Source organism: Pinus tabuliformis, chromosome 3_2 (assembly GCF_031772625.1).
Source record: "Pinus tabuliformis cultivar Carrire ecotype Pingquan chromosome 3_2, CPIR1, whole genome shotgun sequence".
Classification (NCBI taxonomy): Eukaryota; Viridiplantae; Streptophyta; class Pinopsida; order Pinales; family Pinaceae; genus Pinus; species Pinus tabuliformis.
The window spans coordinates 822,279,012-822,299,383 of NC_142302.1; positions in this window are offsets into that span (position 1 = coordinate 822,279,012).

Consider the following 20,372-nt stretch of genomic DNA (forward strand, 5'->3'; position numbering starts at 1 on the left):
TCAGAGCATTTTTAATTACAAGTTGTTTTAGCTTAGGAGATGAATAGTGTTTAGTTAACTCTTTGTTAAAGAAACTAGGTGGCAGTTATAGAATTCAGGTTGAACAGTTCAACTGAAATAGGGGAAGCAGTTATACTCTCCATGTAATTTAAAAACAGAAAAGAATAGAACAAAGGGGGGACCCTTCAGCACGAAAGTAACGGACAGCAAGACAAAAACCCCTGTAACAGAGTTGTACTATTTACAAATGAAATAATCTACTGCTGATATTTTCCATACGTTTGTGTACAATCCTTCCTGTGTATTTCCAGAATGAGTTTGGAACAAATAGACACTAACTGCAACAGGAAATGAAATAACGGAAGGATGTTACAGACACCCAGTTGAATCCAGTCTACAACCGACATTATACAGACACCCATTATATCGAAACAAGAAAGAAGCGCTGCGGACATACATCTCCAGCAAACACGATTACAGAACTTTACAAAGGCAAACAGGTACCCACAAATACAATCACTGTTTCATTTTCTTTCATAAAAATAACATAGATATTGTATACAGAAAGGAAGGCTAACTGAACAAAATCCGCCACATGATTGTGGACTATTACCGAGTCATACAAGTCATAAAACCCTTAATACTGTCAAAGTACCAAACGCCTTTCCAAGGCTGAGACCACAAATTTGTTGCATACGGAACAGAGATACAGAAGTTACAAAACGCCGGAAGAGGCACGGCCGAATCCACACAATCGACGCAGGCTAACACTTAAACTATTCAAACCCTCCATAATCTACAGCTATACTAAAGAAGGAGCAAACCCTACCAGTTTGCGAGCAGAGTGAGGTTTGAATGAAGCCGGAGGTTGAAAGTGCCCAAAACCCTCGATAGCTAGCCACCAGGTCAACCTGCATACAGAACAAAGCGAGGTTAGACAGAGCTTATCAAGTCAGGGGTATATTGAAACCAGAGAGCCAAGAAAAAGAGATGTGCAACGAAAGAATGTCATAATACTTACAGACAATTAGATATCATTTTGGGATTCAACTGCGTTAAGTAAGTCATTCACATATGACCATTTCCATGAGAGGTAGTCGACAAGGAGACCGCCGAGACAGAACCCGATAACCCTAACTGAACAAGGCACAAGAGCTGTGAGAAGTTGTAGCAGAAACAGGAGCAGAGTGAATCAGAGAATGATAAATTACCTTCGAAGGCGAAGAAGAACTCAGCAAAGCGGGAGCGCCGAAGTTGCAGACAATCTGCACAGTAACCACAACTAAATAACGAAAGCCGAAGGAACCAGGTGACAGAGAGCTCAGACAAAAATCAAAAACTTACCATTACACACAGGCGAGGACCAGCAGAATTACGCGCGCCCAAACAACTCATTAACCCAGCAAAGAAGACCCGGAGGCACAGCAAATCACCAGAAATCGCAACAGGGTAAGACCCAGGACATGGACAGAGAGTAAGGTCCATAGAAAAACCGAGGAGCAGACTAGGTTCAAATCCGGAGAGCCGTCGCCAAAAACCCCAGAGCAGAACTCAACTGAGCCGACCGAGTGTAAAATGACCCGAAACGCAACGATTAGAGTTTAACAAGGGCGGGAATCAGATAGACCGGGTGAACCGGCAGGTGGCCATACCCAACCGGAAGAAAGGGTGTAATAAATAGTTGCATATTGTACCGAGGGCCTGTAGAGTGATCACGTGGTTACGTTATCCATGTCACCCGTAGGGCTGGGCTATCACTCAATACAATAATCAATCTCACAATCATTGTCACAATATTACATTACATTGCAATTTATTCAATGTCCAATTGTTAAATTACAAAACTAAGGTTTAATATTAGGTTTATAATATTAATTCTAGGACTTATAATATTAATCATTTAATATTAAAATATATTAATCTCAATATTTAATATTAAAAAATTACACATATATATAGGTTTACCTGACTAAAATATTTATAATTAAATTTATTAGCAATGTTCTAAGATATTTATTTTTTTAATTGTTAATAATTTTACCCCTTGCGAAAATACTCATGATGCTTGCCTCGCATGCAAAACAAAACACATGAGCGCATCAAAATAAGACTTAGAGTTGCTTTACCACTTTTAATTTTTTAATATCTTTTCTTTTATGATGCCATTATCACTTGTATATTAGTCTTAAACCTCTCTATAATCTTCGAAAAAACTGATCTAAATTTTTAATTTTAAGCGAGAGATACCTCTTGGGGTCGAAGACTAAATTATCTAAATACCATTTCGTTTGAGAGGTCATTTTTAGTACACAGAGATAAAGTGTTAGGTGTGTAGACTTAGACGGCAATTAAACCTTGAACACTTTTACTCCAGAAAAAACAAACAAAGGGAGATTAATCAAGTGACGGCTACAAGACTCCGTTTCTTCAAATTTTATTTAGGATATGGCAATAATATACCAAATCGGTATGATATTGTTTCTCACGGGTGATGAGAGACATCAGAAGCATGTACGTTCAATCTATGAGATGTTCCATCGTCTACAGGGATGAAAAATTAACGAGTATTGGGTAATGCCGTGCCGTATACGAGGCGCTGCATGGTGCAATCATGATCTGACTAGTGACGCGCTTTCCTGCATGTATCTCACTACCTATTTCGCCACATAATAGAGGCAGGACAACCCTTCTTTCTTCTCGATGCAGACTTTCAATAATGCTTTTGTTTTTCGTCACCTTTTAAGCCGTCCAAGGCCAAAGTGTATGTCAATGCTTTCTTGGCTGTCTCCATGAAATGATATGTCTCCCCCTATATCGCCGCACATGGAGGCACGCCACTTTTATTCAGTCGGTGCGGACTTTTAACAATTTCGACTCAAAGCCTTGGCTTATTGAGAAGAAACTTTCCACTTTTGAGCTGGATCTGATCTCCAAGCAAAAGTTGCATCGGTCGCCATGCTCCATTACTTTAACAATTCATTTTCAATGACTCCATCATTTCATTGTCTATCTAATGCAACTTATGTCAAGCTATTCTCCGCGTGGGACCATAATTGTGATTGAAATTCCGTAGAATTTGTTAATGAGTTGCAAATTTTAAACAGCAACGTGAACAAAAAAACATACAATTTCAACAGGTTTAAATAATTTGTTTGAAAATATTCCGCACAAAACACACTTACAAGTTTCAAGAATATTATAATAATGAAATGTTTTTTCCTTCATCAAAATAATTATATTTAAATAATAACAATAATATCACCACAACAAACATGTTATTCGTCAAAATAATTATATTTAAGTAATAACAATAATATCACCACAACAAACATGTTATTCATCAAAATTATTATATTTAAATAATAACAATAATATTACCGCAACAAAGATGTTAATTCATCAAAATAATTATATTTAAATAATAACAATAATATCACCACAACAAACATGTTATTCATCAAAATAATTATATTTAAATAATAACAATAATATTACCGCAACAAAGATGTTATTCAATGATTTAGTTTGTAAAATAAAATAAAACATCTTTCATCGTAATCATTTGATTATTAAAATTGATGAAAATTTACACACTTTTTCTTTAAAACAAATTAAAGGGATTTAAACCCTTTAAAAGGAAAAATGAATTCATAATTTTTTTAATGATAAAATTTTAATAAATGTAAGATATAATATTTTTTTTAGATTCTGTTAGTGAGATAAGTCTGGATTAAACTTCCAATTATTTAGATATATAAAGACTTATCAATATACATTTTTCAATTGTACTACATTCACCTATTAAAAAAATAATACATAACTTCAAAAACAAAAATGCGTTGCCATTCTATAATATCCCATGGAAAGATCTTATTACAAGTTTCCATCCAATCATAATTTGAAAATTAAAAAGTTATAGAATTTTGGAATCTTCATCGAGAGAGATTAAGAAATTCCAAAAAAATTGATTTGTTGTTTGTTTGCTTATTTTTATATATATTTTTGTATGTATTAAAGTTTCTTATAATAAAATAAAATGTTATGTAATTAAATATTAATATATTAATATATTTAAATAAAATATTATTGAAAGTATTAAATTATATATATATGTTTTGTAATAAGTTTGTTATGCATTTTTGTTAGTGTAAATTAAGATTTATAATTTGTTACGATGGTAAAATTTAATTAAACAAAATAATTTTCATTTTAAATGTTTCCATATTTGGATATATAACATGGTCATTTTTTTAAATGTGGATTTTATTGATTTCATGTACCTGAGAATAACTCATCGCTTGTGGATTTTATTGATTTTTTTCTTATTCTCTATCTCTTCATCCAACTTGTTAATCTTTTAGAAAATTTGGAGTACGCACTCTATCTCTTCATTGAACTTGTCAACCTTGTTTTTAGATATTAATGCTGTAGTTCTCGTTGTCAAGATTACAATTATTTTTTCATTGGTCATCTTAATATATATTCAATGCATTTTTAAAATCTACTATGTTATGCCAATGATGTTATGAAAATGTGTCATAAGACCCTACAAATTCCAATGCTCAAGCATGTTACACATGAGCATCTTTACCTAAAATAATGTACTAAACCTTGAAATATATAAGGGAAAGTTAGTTGTAAAACTCTATAGATAAACCACAAAACACCAAATATATCCAAAGCATTCACCATAAAAAACACCAACAATATAGAGGGAAGAACCCTTGAGGTAGGGTAACAACATCAAATACTCTTGATGAAATGAATCACTTCATAATCTATGTCTTAAAAAATAGAATAAAATTCAAGACATCTAATACAATGACACGTGTATTTATACTTTCTCATGAGGATTTGTAGGTATTTAAACCAAATACCGATTATTATTATATTTTTTGTTAGATATATATTGTTTTTATTCCACTAATATGGCTATATTCCATTCATTATCACCTTGAGTACCTACCTAGGTACCACAAATTGTCTTCCCTAGGTACATTATGTTACATTCACCTTGACATTATTTGTTCTTAAAACATGGGAAAAATCAATATAATATGACCTACTAAGTAATATAGTCATTTGGTACCATGCATGAGCATCTTTTGATTCTAGTGAAATGTGGACATGGCTCCTAGTGCCTTTTGCTCCTCAATATTGATTCTAGTTTCTACATTGGATCCATGTCTTCGCCACAATATTCCAATGTTTGCATGCATTGACTTTAGTCGTCCATGTTTTTTTCCTTCTTAGTTCCATGTTGATTGATGGTAATTTTATTGGAGCTCATGTTCTGGACTTCATGTTTGTTGCTTCTCCATGTGATATCAGTTGCAGTATACAACACCCCTAACTAATGGTTCCTCTTTCTTTAGCTCTGCATCATGTAGTTATGTAAATTCTTGTTGTTGTTCATACTTGTCCATCAACTTCTCTTCAAGTTGTTCTGTATGATATTTCTCCAATTCAATCCTAGATTGTTAATATGATATGTCATTAGGTGCTACAATTTGTTTCTATAGAATTATTTATTAATGTTTCTCCTTGGGTCATTCTTTTCTAATGAGAAAACAAATTTTACAATGTAATTTTACCTCTTATGCCAAATCTTTATAAGATTCGCTTTTACATTAATATAAATATATCGACTAACTCCATCTAATGATGTTCAAAAGTGATATTGATATTTTCCATATCTATATCATAAAAAATATGAATGTAACATATATTTAACTATGGTAATCTTAAAATATTTAAAATTTTGAGCATTTTCAACCTCAAGCAATGTGCTTTGAATATTCTTTGTAGGTACTTGCAATATTTTGGAGAGGTTAACATTGATGAATATATTCTTACTACAAAGGTTTATAGAAACAATAATATTTTCCTATTGAATACATCCATGAACTCATAATATGAAGTTGGTGTATGAAAATAATCGCTTGGTGTTTCTTTTATCCTTCTTCTTGGTATGAAACCATGTATATAAAAATAATATTTGTTATTCTTCATCTAAAATTTTGATAATATTGTCATGCTTACGTGACTTCGACCATATGTCTATATCTTCTTTCAAATGAACATATTACCCACAATTTCCACATCTTTCCCGATAATAATATCTGTTATTTTATGTAACCTTCAATGCTATAACCATCATAATTTCCTAAAAGCTAGATCATACTTATCAAATCCAAAAAGTAGAACTAGCATTTGGAGTAAAATTGCTTACTTTTCAATAGAGATCCTTTATGTCATCAGTGTTTGAGGGTGAAAATGTAAAATCATAATAACTTATGTTATATTTTGGAATTCCTATTATGACCCCATCTATAAAATGTTATAGCTTATTTATATCAACTAGTTTTGGTTTGATTGAAATCCATATAATCAATCACAAGATACCCAATCTATCAAATTCATAACAATCAAAGAAAAAAACATTAAAAAATATGTTGATATTAAATTAACATTATATTGACTTCCTAGTCTCCATTTTGGATGATATTTTTTTTAATTAGTTATATGTTTTTATAGTAATTAAAATATTTAGATAGATTTTCTAAAAAATTTTAGAAAATTTTAGAAATTGATTACAATATTGGTATCCTCGTCATTTTAATAAAAAATATATAAAAAGAAAAGAAAAATGTCCTACTTTGTGCTGAAGAAAGAGTTTTTATTCCATTGTAGCAAACCTTGATAGATATAAAAGAGAAAAAACCAATAAAATCTATATATAAACCATTAAACACAAAGGTATAAAAGATATTCATCATGAACAACACAAAACACATAGAGAAAATAAAGTTTAAATTAGATTAACACCATAAAATACATCTTATGAAAGGAATCATTGCATAATTAATGCTTGCCACATTTAAATACAATCCAAAACTGCTATGACCATGATAATTGTGTATATTTATACTTTCCCATGAGTATTCCTAGGATAATATGTGAAATATAACATGTTATATATTATTTCCTTGTAATTGGATTTTGATCCCATTCCATTTTTATGACTATATTAAATTAAGTATTCCCTTATATACCTGCCTAGGCACCCCATATTATCCTTCCAAGGTACATTAAACAAAAAACAAGTCACCTATTGTTACAACTTGCTAATCATGATAATCAACTACTTTCTCTACAAACTAGTATCCATCTCATATCGACCTCTATTGGTTAACAATATACATGATTGGGTACAACACTTATTGACTTAGAAACCCATGTTAAACCTACAAAATCTTGATGCACTCATGTGTTTTTGGTTACTCAATTAGGTGCTTAACTTACTTAACAATAACTATGAGATCATTCCCTAATACCTAACTAATTTTTTTAATTTGGAGGAATTGATTCCTTTGAGATTGGACTTATAAGTCCAACTCAACATGAAGTCTCATTATATCTGGTAGCTATAGATCTATCTTGACGCGCTTTGGAATGCATGTCTTTGATTTAAGTGCTTGCGTGAACTTTCTGGTGACAATGGATTTGAATAGGATCTTGAGTGTTTTATGTTTCTTTTGCAAAGAAATTATTAGTCTTTTCTTTTGTATTTGATAAGAAGTTAAGGAAATCAAGTTTTCCTTGTTAGGTATTGCATCTTCGATTTATATATGCTTCTCTATAGAGACATTGGAGGATTCTTTCTTCTTGGCTACCCTCATTCTCTTGAAGCCATAAAATTTCTTTATTGGTTGTATATGTGTCTTTGTTTACCTCATTAAATATGTAAAACTTCACATTTCATTCAATGTTTTTTTGGTCATTTTCTTGTAAGTTCTTTTCTTTGAAACTACATCGCTACTTTTGGTTTGGATGTTTCAAGTTTAGATTGTATTTCTAAATAAAATATTTTGATAGTTGGAGTGTTTATTGACAGAGTGTGAGGCCTTTATTTTTTGGTGAAAGAAGAAATAAACATCTCTTCCCTTTCCTTATATAGATTTCACTAAATTGAAATGTTTCCATATATCATATAGGTTGCATACATTGTTGTTGGTCATTCATCTTAGCTGAATCAAAGTCTCATTTCGTAACCGTCCATAACAACAACCATAAAAAAAGTGCTAATAAAATCAATGTAGAAATTTTATGTTTGTAGGAAGCCAACAATATATTAGACTGTTGGGACTTGTATTAGTATTGGAAGAGTAAACACTCCAATTCCGTTAAACTTAAGATTAGAGATTAATAGAGAATGGGTAAAATCCATTTTCACATGAATCTCAATGTATATACCCCCTGTTGGATTTATTTTTACTGAGCACAAATACCAAAGATCCCATCCTAGAATTGGCTGCTTTCCACCAAGATCTATTGTACCTATATTTAATCTCTCCTTCTTGAGAATGGGACAATCATCTATAGGGAGTCTATGGGGGGATCTATTCATCTTCCTAGTAATGCTATGGTTAGAAATATCCTTGGAGTGTCGAATAATAGTTGGAAAAATTCACCATTACGAGGAATTCCATTCCTTTGATGGTCTATCCAAGATTGATGAATAATCTTGGGTCAATTCCCCCGCTAGTACCACATTCCCAAAAAAATTTCCTATATATGGGAGTTATTTTAATTATAGGAGTTATGCTTCTAGATCTAGATATGGTACCAATTATGGCCAAGTCTTTGGGAGTTCCATAATCCCCGGGGGAAATACCGTACCAGAAATAATTATTTTTCTAATACTTTTTTCTCCAACCCGAAAAAACCTAGGAGACATAATCCATTTGAGTCACTTATTAACCTCTAGATACTATGTCATGGGAGGACTACAAGGTACATATAGTATACCATATCTTCCTCTAGACCCATTTGAATAGGATCAAAATCCATTTTTAATATGTCTTGATTTTCTAGAGTTGTAAAAACTCATAAATAATGAAATATCCAATGACCTATAGTGCCCACCTATGCCTATCAAATTACTCTTTGACATACCGAATATCTACGGAGAGATGGGAGCGAATCCTATGATACACATCACCATTTACCATTGCTAATGTACATCAAAATATTTGGTGGATGATGGTGTTTATTTGAGTCGCTTCAATTATTAATGCCATCAAATGATAAATTGGACATGACCATTCTTCCTATCATAACTTTTCTAATTTGGAAAGGAAATTTCTGAATCATTTATAGTTACACTTAAAACAAGAGATTGAAATAAATCTCTTATCCAAGTTTACACATGACACCTCTATCCACCTTTATGATAATATCCATAGTTGGAGGTGATGTGAATACTTTATTAGGATGAAGAGTCTTGATTATATGTTGAAATATTGGTTCACTCGGTACTTGCTTCCACAAGTTTCCAAGGATTGTTTCATGGTTGAAGCATCTATCGAGGAGTGGGGTATTTTGTATGCTCAACATCTTGGCTTAATTTTTTCACTGTTAGGTGGCATATATGACATTATTCCTAATTCTCATCTATAATTTACATATACACATCATCCAAATCCAATAGTACATGTTCATGGTGTGGTCAATTCTATATCCATTAATTAAATGGGCTAGTTGGTAGCATGATTACGACATGTGATTATTTTGTCACAACTTCAAGCTAATATGCTCACCACTCAAACTACTTTAAACCCTAAGCATACCTACAAGGTGAATTTGTTGTAGTCCATGAAATCAAATAACCCTCAACAACCTAAAGGGAATAATAGGAAAATTAAATTGAAAAATACTTTGAAAAATGCTCAAAGAGTTGGACAAACCCAAACCACCATCGGTGGTGGCACAAATGAAAATAAAAGGAAGATTGAGTTCCCTTGAATTTTTTTTAGGGATTACATCATACACATGAGTTCCCATATAAGGATGACAATCATCACTACACCTAACAATTAACTAACCAACAATAGTTTTGTTGACAATTCCATTCCCTCCAAAGAAAAACAATAAATTATTAGCAATTGTCCTACTCCTTTGCCAAGGGCCATAGAAGTTAAATGCCAATAAGAAATCCCATCAAATGTGTCAATTCACAAGTGATGATGCATTCCATTTTTCTATGTGATCTAAAAATTATGTGACTCCTGAGAGTGGTCCTTCGTCCAAGGACCTTATGATTAGTACTCTACCTAGTACACCTCTATGGATAGATAATCCATTTAAAACTATGATACCTCCTCCAAAGAGGTTTCTCCAATGATAAACCCATAATCAAAAGCATGAAGTACCAAATAATATAGTATTTTGGAGGATTTCGCCCAAGCACTATGTCACATGTATTCTTTATAGATTTTGAAAAGTTTCCTCACATGGCACAAAGACTTGTTGGTTGTGATTAGACATGTCAATCACTTAGAGTCTAATATTATTATGTTTGTTGTTGATGGAAGCAAATATCAATGTTCTTTACTTGGATTATGTATATGTCATGCTAGTGGGATTTAGGTTCACCAACATTGATGCAGTCAAAAACCATACTCCAAGCCTTTAATAGGCACACCTTTTAGCCAAAGGGATTTCTCCCATATTTTCCCATTAAGCATGGGGGGAAATTTGTCACTATTTATGTCAAAATAATAAATTCCCTACTTGATTATAACCTACTCCTTACGTGCAATTGGATTTTTTCCATGTGCACAATCATTTCATTCCTCTTTCACATTATTCACCTTCCTCGTGAAGGAAATACAGTTACAATTAGTAAAATTTTTGACTATGTCGTTCGCTTATGAGAAGACTTCATATTATTCAAATATCAGTGCGAGTTTGTTCAAAATATTATTTCTCATTTGCGTCTTATCAATGCCCCCGCTCAATGTTTTTTCTTCACCTGCTTCCTTACACATGATATCTTCCACCACTAATGGATCCCATTGATCCATTGGTCCTTTGGTGTCATCTCCTTCAAAAGTAAAATATATTGGTGATTAAATGAATTTGATCATTGTGGATATTACTTATTAGGAAATTTGGTTGGTGTTACATGATGATGATTCAAGTATCTTACATGATGGATAACTTTAGGAGTATCCCTTGCATCATGCATTATTTATTTTCCATGTACCCATTATTTCCCTAATCCTAAACTTACTATTTATGAATCCATAATGGAACTCATGCCAATCCATGATCATCACTAGGAGGAACTCCATCATTTTTCATTGTTTCTTCCTTTTGTAAAAAAATTAGATGATCACAATGAAATCATGATTCCCTATATCCATGTCAAGTGGTGATGTTTCCTCTAAGGGGGATTTTGAAAAAATATCAAAAATGATTTGGATTGGATCATTATATTGTTTTTCATCCACCTCAATACTTTGAAAAGTGATAAAATGAAGTAATCAATTCATAGAACCATTTTTATTAGCATCACCTAGTTTAGAAAATTGGGTTCTGAAACTTTGAGGAGTAGATTGAGGCATAAAATAACTCTTTTTTGGGGGGTGAAACTTTGATATTTTAATTTATGCGCTTATTTTTCTCATTGTGCACACAAATACCTTTCTCATGGCATAGTAATCAGCTCAATCAAAATCCATATGCAATAGCTATGGCCACTTAGAAGTTAACCGTCATGTTTTGGGCAACATAATTTGAGAGGATAAAGGGATTAAAAAAACCTCACTTTCTAGGTGGGTTTTCTCCTGAAAGAGTTTCCCAAGGTATATCTTATATTCTTATGGTTTAAATTTAATGTAATTTTATTTATATTCTATATTTTTCACATTTTATATATTTCATGCATGAAATTGTGACTTAATAAATAAAAAAGTCTAAGGAAAAATTATTTGCATAGTATTGATTTTAGATTTTTAACTATACTTTTATTAGATTCGTTGTGAAAAAATATTCATTGAAATATCCACTTAAATTTATAGATAACATTGGTACTAGAGCAAGTTACTTTTGCTATATTGTGTGGATTTTTAGGGGATCTAGAATAGTTAATCCCGAAGTAACAAAACATAGTAATGAACAATGAATTTGTAACTAACCCTCATGATCCACTAGAGGAGAGGTTTGTGTGGTTGTAACCACAAGTTGTAAATATAAATTATAATGCATGCCTCCTCATGGTAGCCCAAAGAATAAGCTTAGGATATTTAGAGAAGAGGTGGGTTCTAATGCAAGGTATGATTAGAGGAGAGATTAGTAAAAATATAAGAAATATACAAAGAGACAAAGAAAGAACCTAAGAGATCAACTTAGTTCGATTGTTCTAAGCCATTCACAGTCCCTATTCAAAATGGAAATGAAGTTCAAAATTAGTATATATCAAGGTGATCTTGATTATTTGGAGTTAAATCACCAACTGCAACAATTATAAGTTTATTTTGGTGTTGATCACATAGAGGAAGAACATAAACCTTCATTTTCTCTGCTGAAATTAGAGTGCCGTGCCTTGAATTTGTAAGAAAGAGACACATATACCTTGAGGTTGGAGGGATATGATTTAGTGACTAGGTGGGAGGATTTCAAAACCATCATAAAGTCACCATTTTACCTTATTGGGTATGTAGAGAAATAGTGGATCCAATGACATTACTTCATGCAAAATAAGGGGAGAATTTTATAGGACTACACAACCAAATTTAGAAATATGGTCCTAATTCTAGGTATCTTCCCAAATAACCTAGACATACTCCTCAAGTATCTAGGGGCTCCACACAACCATATAAGGAAATCAAGCGTTGTTTTTGAAACTTATATTAGCAGACAAGGTTTGTGTGTATGAACAATACTTGGAAAACATAGGACAAAAGAAAGGGAAACCATGTGGGTCGAAGGAGAAGGATCTCTAGCATACCTCTATGGAGGGTAAGAAGAAGTGGAAAAATAAAAGAGATAAAAATATGGTAGACATAGTATGGTCATGTAAATATTCTAGCAACAACAACAACTATTATAACATGGACTATCATATAGAGGATAAGTGTTGGAAGTTGCATCTAGAGATTAACCTGAAGAACAAAAAAAATATGTAAAGGGGAAGATCCTCGTAGCCACTAATTCAAGCAACATGGTTGAAATAAGCTTGGAGGTGGATGAGAATATCATCTATAAATTATTACAAAGGGAGGTGAATCTGAGTAGCCTTTAGAAATTAAAGGAGAATTAAAAAACCAGACTCTACCATATAAAGATAGAGGTCAATAAGAAAAAGTTTGATTCTTTATTCAACTCATGATTGGAGGTGAATCTAACCATAGTATATTTAGTCAAGAAATTTGGATTGAAATTTCATGAACATCCAAGCCCATATCCATTAGGATGCATAAATAAGGATGTAGAAATAAAGGGAACCAGACAATTCAGAACTAAATTTGCTATTAGTGTTGATTTTATTGATGAACTATCACTACTTGCAATTCCCTTTGATGTATGTGGAGTAGCATTTTTACATCCCTATATGTAAATGAAAGATGAAATATTCATGCAGAAATCAAACTAGTACCAACTAATCAAGGATGGAAAGTACCTCACCATTAACGTGCACAAGGGAAAGCTAAAAGTTTCACTGGTGAGTGTAAAACAAGTAATGAAACTAATTAGTTCAATAAATAAGTATGTTTTACTATTCTTAAAAGAAAATAATTCTATGGAAGAGTCAACAAGAGAAAGGTCATCCTAGAGGGGTATACTAAGAAATGGAAAAATTAACTATAATTGTTGCTACAAGAATATAGGGATGTGTTGTAGGATCCTAAAGGACTACTGTGCAAGTGTAACACTCCTTCCAACCTACTTGTACATTTTTGCGTTGTGAAAGGTGTTACTTGCTTAATTAACTCAACGTCCATGATATTTTATGAAGATGGGGTTACAAAAATCCTTCCTTTTAAAACATTTCATCATTAAATTCTAATACCAATATCACATCCATATCATGAAGAGCTTTATGATCATAGAAAATCTATCCCAATCCAAGTCTTGAATAAAAATTGATGTCCTAAATTTTAACCAATCAAATGAAGCCACATTATCATTGGGTTGCCACGTGGAACCCATGTTTGGCCCTTATTGGACTACCACATCAACTCAACACTATTACACATCATCATGGTATTGCCATGTGATCTCAAGAATGGGCCCCATAGGATCTTCGCCATATGAACTTTTAGGTATTTCCCATTATATGCATGTTGCATCAAATTAAAATTGAGGCGGGGACTATAGATCACGTCATGACATACCAACCATCACAATATCAACTACTTGCTTGAGTGTTTAACATGTATGAAGTTTTTAGCAACCATTGATGGGTAGTGGCAAGGTTCCACATTGGAACTATGCTCATGTTGACCAACATCATCAATGAACTCATCAACATAGCTAGAAAAAATCAACGCTCTCAATGGTGAGTGATGGGAAGTGGAAATAGTTCTAACACTTAATGCTCCACTACAGTTTCATCCTCTTCTCCTTCACTCATTTGGAAACACTTTGCATTAAGTCTAGCTTGTGGATAATATAGTGTTATTACATTAAATTAGTGTTTTACCTTCTTGAATCACCAGATCTAAAGATCACATATTTATTTGAGAAACATATATATTTTAAACCATCTAGTCCAACACAGTGATGCACTCGTTTTCACCCACCAGATATTGGATCACAGAATTAAACAAATGTTCCAAGAAATCCAATTTTGTTTCCATCTAGGCCTTCATTGATGGAAGATCCCCCATCCACATCCATATCCCTCAATCTTAAATGTAATATTACCTTGACGGGATCCAAGCCATCACCCATATAAGCTTCCATATCATACTTGGCCTCACTAACCCCTAGACCACTAGATACTAGATATTATCAACACTTGGAAGGGGAAATACAAATAGGATGTGATTTTTTGTAATCAAGTAAAATCACTCCGTTGTGGCATGACCTCCACTTAGCGAAGTTGGCTATTGCAATCCCTCGAATTACCAGATTTCTTCAAAGAATGGAAACTACCCAAAATACCAAAAATTAGAGGATAGAGCCTATGGTCTAAGAAAATACACCCATATGTATTGGACCATACCAAAAGAAGATAATGGTGCCTCAATAGTGCCAAATTTCACCAACTCTAGAACCAAGAGAATGACATGGCTCCTAAGACCATATCAAGAAACTTCAATATTATATAGGATAGCATTATTGTCATGAGTATAACAACGAGCCTTACATCTTTAGAATCAAACGTGTTCATCAACACTAAGAAGTTTTCATCAAGAAAACCATATAAATTAAACCCATAACATGTAACATGGCCTAAAATTAGGATTATGGTAATGTGTTTTACCATTCATAAGCATATAAGATAGTTGAGAACTTATAAGATAACAATTTGATCCTAAATAATTCTCAAACCAACAACCAATAATATATCAGACAACGTGCAATGCATTAATATGGAAGTAACCTCATAGCTCAATCATTCATTAACACCATGGAAATATAAGATAACTCATGAATATTTTGACTTAGGTATTCTTTCACGAATGAAGTAATAACATACATTAACTAATCAACATAACAACACAATAAACATCCATAAATAAAATATGAATAAACCATTTTACTTATATGAGTGTATTAGAGCATTTGACAACTTAAGGAGAGACGCCCACTCTCAACCCAACCTTAGGCCAACTACACTACAATCTCTCTTATAGTTGACCACCTGTTCACAAGAAAACTACCTCTGCCCTCATTAATTTCTTGATGACATGGGCCCCTCTTTTATCTGATTCTTATACTTCCTGGAATTGGTTTGGCTTGATTGTATATATATGTATAGTGCTCATTCTCACCTTGAGTTTCTAAAGTTGTGGTGTCTATTCTTTGATGTTTATTTCACTCATGTCTCTTTGCGTGAAGCTCAAGTGACCCTTGATAATTTTCATGACAACTAAAATAGCAACCAAAGGGCTATACTTATACTTTTGCATTCGAATATTAGTAAAGAAAAGGTTGCTATAGAATATGGAATTTTATAGAAGCCTTAACTTCAAAGCTTAATTTAATTATTTTAATACTTATGAGCTATGTTTAATTCAAATGCATTTATATTTAAATTATCCCTATGTGTAATATTATTTGTCGATCATGGTTATTGGCTGTTGATTTAATGTTGAGGCTTTATTTATCCACTCAGGTCTCTTAACCATGGTATAATTTTGAAGCCTAAGTCTATGGACTTGGTTTTGGGGTAATTTGTATAGAAAATTATCAATCCTCAACTTAGTAATTCACAGGAGGGGTAGTCTAAAGTATCATTGTCATAATCTATTAAATGGACTTATGGTCTTGATTTCCTCAATCTATCTTGATCTAACGAGAGTCCCATTCTAATCTATCCTCATGGTAATCTGTAATTATTTCTTATCATTATTCCTACTTCGAAACAAATGATTAGGGATTTTCCTGAATTTGATCTATCTCAACATTGTCATTCTCTTCTCGATTCTACTTTTTTGAGAGCGCTAGTTAGGGTTTCAAGGTTTTCATCTCACCGTATGTATCTGTGTTGTTTTTTACCTTTTGTTTCTACCATCTTCTAGTTATGTCATGAGTTACCTAAACAGAGACTGTGGGCACATACTTAATTCAGTCTTACGAGGAAGGTGTGGAACTCTTTTGTACCATGTGTTGGTATGAGTTCCTGCAACTCTTTCAGGGTTTCAATCAGAGTTAGTTGAATCCCTTACTACTACTTTTAATGGTCAGAAAGCCAAACTAGTATATGTGGACATGATAATTGATGTCAAATTGATTTCTAAAGCCACCAATTTTCTTGTTGAGGGTGAAACTTAGTCCAAAAAATCATAAGGTCTCAAAGATATTATGTAGAAATCTACTGGAAAATAAAGGGTATTCCTATCATATCAAAGGTATGCCTATTTCCTATCTGTAAACTCCATGGCATAACATGTTGATGTTTTGGTGAAGAAATGTTTCTTGTGAAGGTTGTTTTAGTCTGGTTTTTCTTTACCACATATGATTGTTGATGGTCTTCCTAGGGTCTAATTTGAAATTTTCGCATTTATTGTATAGGAGCTTAGTTAAGATGTCTTTGATTTATCAAGATAGAAAGATAAATTTTGAGGGGTACCTAATTCACAATAGTCTAATTTCCATTCTAGTCAAACATCAATTATACAAATTGGAAAAAATTTGGCAAACATTTCTCAAACGAAACAGTTTTGTTAAAACCCTCACTTATGGGCTAATTGATCCTCAAATGACTTGTGAGATTAATCCATCCTCACATGTGCACGATGCTACACATTTAACACTTAAAGTCTCATCATATTGTTATTCCATCTCTTTCAAAAGATGTCAAAGAGTTAAAACCTGAATCAGAACATTTCTGGTAATATAGGTATGAGAACTACCTGACACATGAGAATGAAAATAAACCTAAGGAAAAGGGTAAAACTAGGATTTCTAAGGTGAAATCTCAATGGAAGTCAGGTACCTCGGAACCTACAAGTGAAAAAATACATAATCATTATAGCTCAAAGAAAAATGTGCATATTAGATATAAATTACTAAACAAAGGGTTTTACAAATATTGGTGAAAAAAATAGAAACTTCCTTCTGATCAAAGCTTTCTTAATTGATGAAACACAAACTAAAAGGGCTAAGTTAGAATATGAAAATAATCATGGTTTACCTGATGATGTCAACAACCCACCAAGGCTGGACTATATAGCTAACAAATTTCCTTTAGAAACTTTGGAAAATCTTTACTACCACCAATAATTCCTTTTCAGAGTGTTTGAGTTAAAGGGTTGAATTGAATAATTTGTTAGAGAAAATGAGTATCTCAGGGACACCTATAAGTTAAATGAAACGATTAGGCAACAAAACTATGCCAGTTTAGAAAAAAATTCACAGGTCTTTCATGTTGAAATTGTAATAAAATCATCAAAGTAAACTCATAATTTCTCTAAAATGTCAAGATGCAAAATAGAGTTTTATGTTAATATATTTCCGCTGATTGAAGTAATATTTTATTTGATGTCTTTTTTTTTTTCTAAATTTAAAACTCACATTATAGAATAAAATATTTTGTAACGACCCTCTTTTTCGATTAAGTTTTGTTGTAACTATTTCTTATATAATTGATTATCGGCTATTATTTTGCTTAAATATGTTATCCCGATGATCTCGGGACATATTTATCGTCATTCCTCAAGTTTGTGGAGATATTAGCAAGAATATTTCCTCAATTGTTTAGTTAATTTTATATTATCTGTTGACTAGACATGAGGTCTAAAGATGAGACTAATTAGCATTTTTTGTAAAAGGCAGTTTTATAGTTGTACTGTGTTTATTATTTAGGAAAATCAATGATTATATAAACTACTCATTTTGAAGAGATGAGGGATTTCCTAAGAGGGTGAAAGGGGACTAATACTTTCTCAACAAAGTGATGTCATTATCTTTGACTACGGACTTAATTTGAATAGAAAGTGTTTGATGCGGTTTGATTCCATCTACTTATTGTTTCAACATGTTTCCATAGTCAAGATATAATTTCGTTATATCTTGTGGTTAATGAGATATTATGTTGTTTTCTTGGTGATTTGGTTCTCAAGTAAACAATTGTTTTATGTTCATTACTTTGTTGATGCTTTTACACATTCATATTCGTACTTCTAGTTTAGAAAGGTTAATTATTCTTCTTTAGTAATTTTAATACAAGAGGGGGTATTTTGATGGCTGATTTTAAATTACTTGGATTATGAGCAAGTTGATCTAATATCAATCCTTTATATGACTCTGATTCAATGTTAGCTTCAATGAACGATAAATCTTCTTTTATCTTAACACTAAGTAAACTTTTGGTGGGTTTGTATCATCAATTGTTGATGGAAGTATGAAAATTATTTTTTAAGCTATCATGGATTTTTTTGTTCCTCTTCCATCTAAACCAAGAAGGAAAAGCGTCTTGGCCAAGCATAGATTAGAAAATAACAAATATAGTTTTATTTTTTTCTTAACTTACTATGAAATAAATATGTAAAGGAAAATAGAGCTACATTGTGTTTAAACTCCAAGATGAGCGTCTTGCATTATTAGATTTTCTTGTTTTGTCTTTAATTTCATGAAGGAAAGAAATAACTATTTTTTTGTTTTATTTCATTCTGAATAATATTTTATTATTCTTTAACGAGAATTGTTTATCTTTCAGAAGTTCATTTTCTTTATCCTTAGCTTGTTTCATTTTTGTTCTAGCTCAGTTCATTTACTATACCATAACATTGTAAATTGTTGTAAAATACTTTAACTTTATAACAATACTTATTTTATCATAAATTATAATTCTAATTTATAAATAGAATATATAAATTAGAATTCCTTATACGTTACGAGTTTTAGAATAATTTTATCTATACTCGAGTATCAGTTTAGGATAAATTTAGGTGTAGTTTAGTTTAGGCTAGTCTCTTCTCAACATTCATCTTCACAAGGGCCTTACGAACCTTGGTATGGGTCTACTCTCATTTTTTGACCAGGTGTGTTAATGCCCGCATGAACAAAATGACGCTAGAAGGAGGCAAAATCTGACTTAGATGACAAAAGGTAGTAGTAAAAGTCAAAGAGTTAGGGCCTCAGTTTCCACTAGAATTCATACCAAACCTCGACCTACTAAGACTACTCAAAGTTCTTAGCCATCAACTGAAAAAACATGCAATGAATAAAACACTCCGGTTATATCTTATTCCCAAACTAAAATTGAGCATATTCTTCAAAGATATCATGAAATTATCTTCAGAATGCAGGAAAGGATTGACCAAAATTTTTCTTTGAAAATGATTCTCTCCCCATGAATTCATTACACCTCATGATTTGAATTTACAGGAACCTTCGGTGATAAATCCACCAGGACCTTTCAGTCAAATAACTAGTTCATGCAATGATAGGCTACACAAAATCCTTACTGGAAGACTAGTTGAATTGTGTAAAATACCTCATAGATAACCAAACTTATTTGGAGGATCTGGTTCTCCACCATCTCCACCTACCTCCCCTTCATCCACATGGGATTCTGGTCAAGGAAATTCATCTAAGTCAGAAAAATTGCCAGGAATGCCTAATAATCACGATGACCATGAGAATGACTACTATGATCATGCAGCCCCCTTGTTAAATTAGGATGTTGTGGTTGTATGTGGTGTACAACATCTCCTACCAGGAAATCTACAGATTCCTTTTCCCAAATAGGATCCTGATTCTAAGATCCCTACTAAAGATCATATAAAAGTCTTTATGCTTTCTATTAGGCATAAAAACATGCAACATGAAGATGTTATTTTTGGACTATTGTCATACACCTTTGATGGAAAGGCCACTACATGGTACTTTTCCAAGCCCCCTCGAAGCAT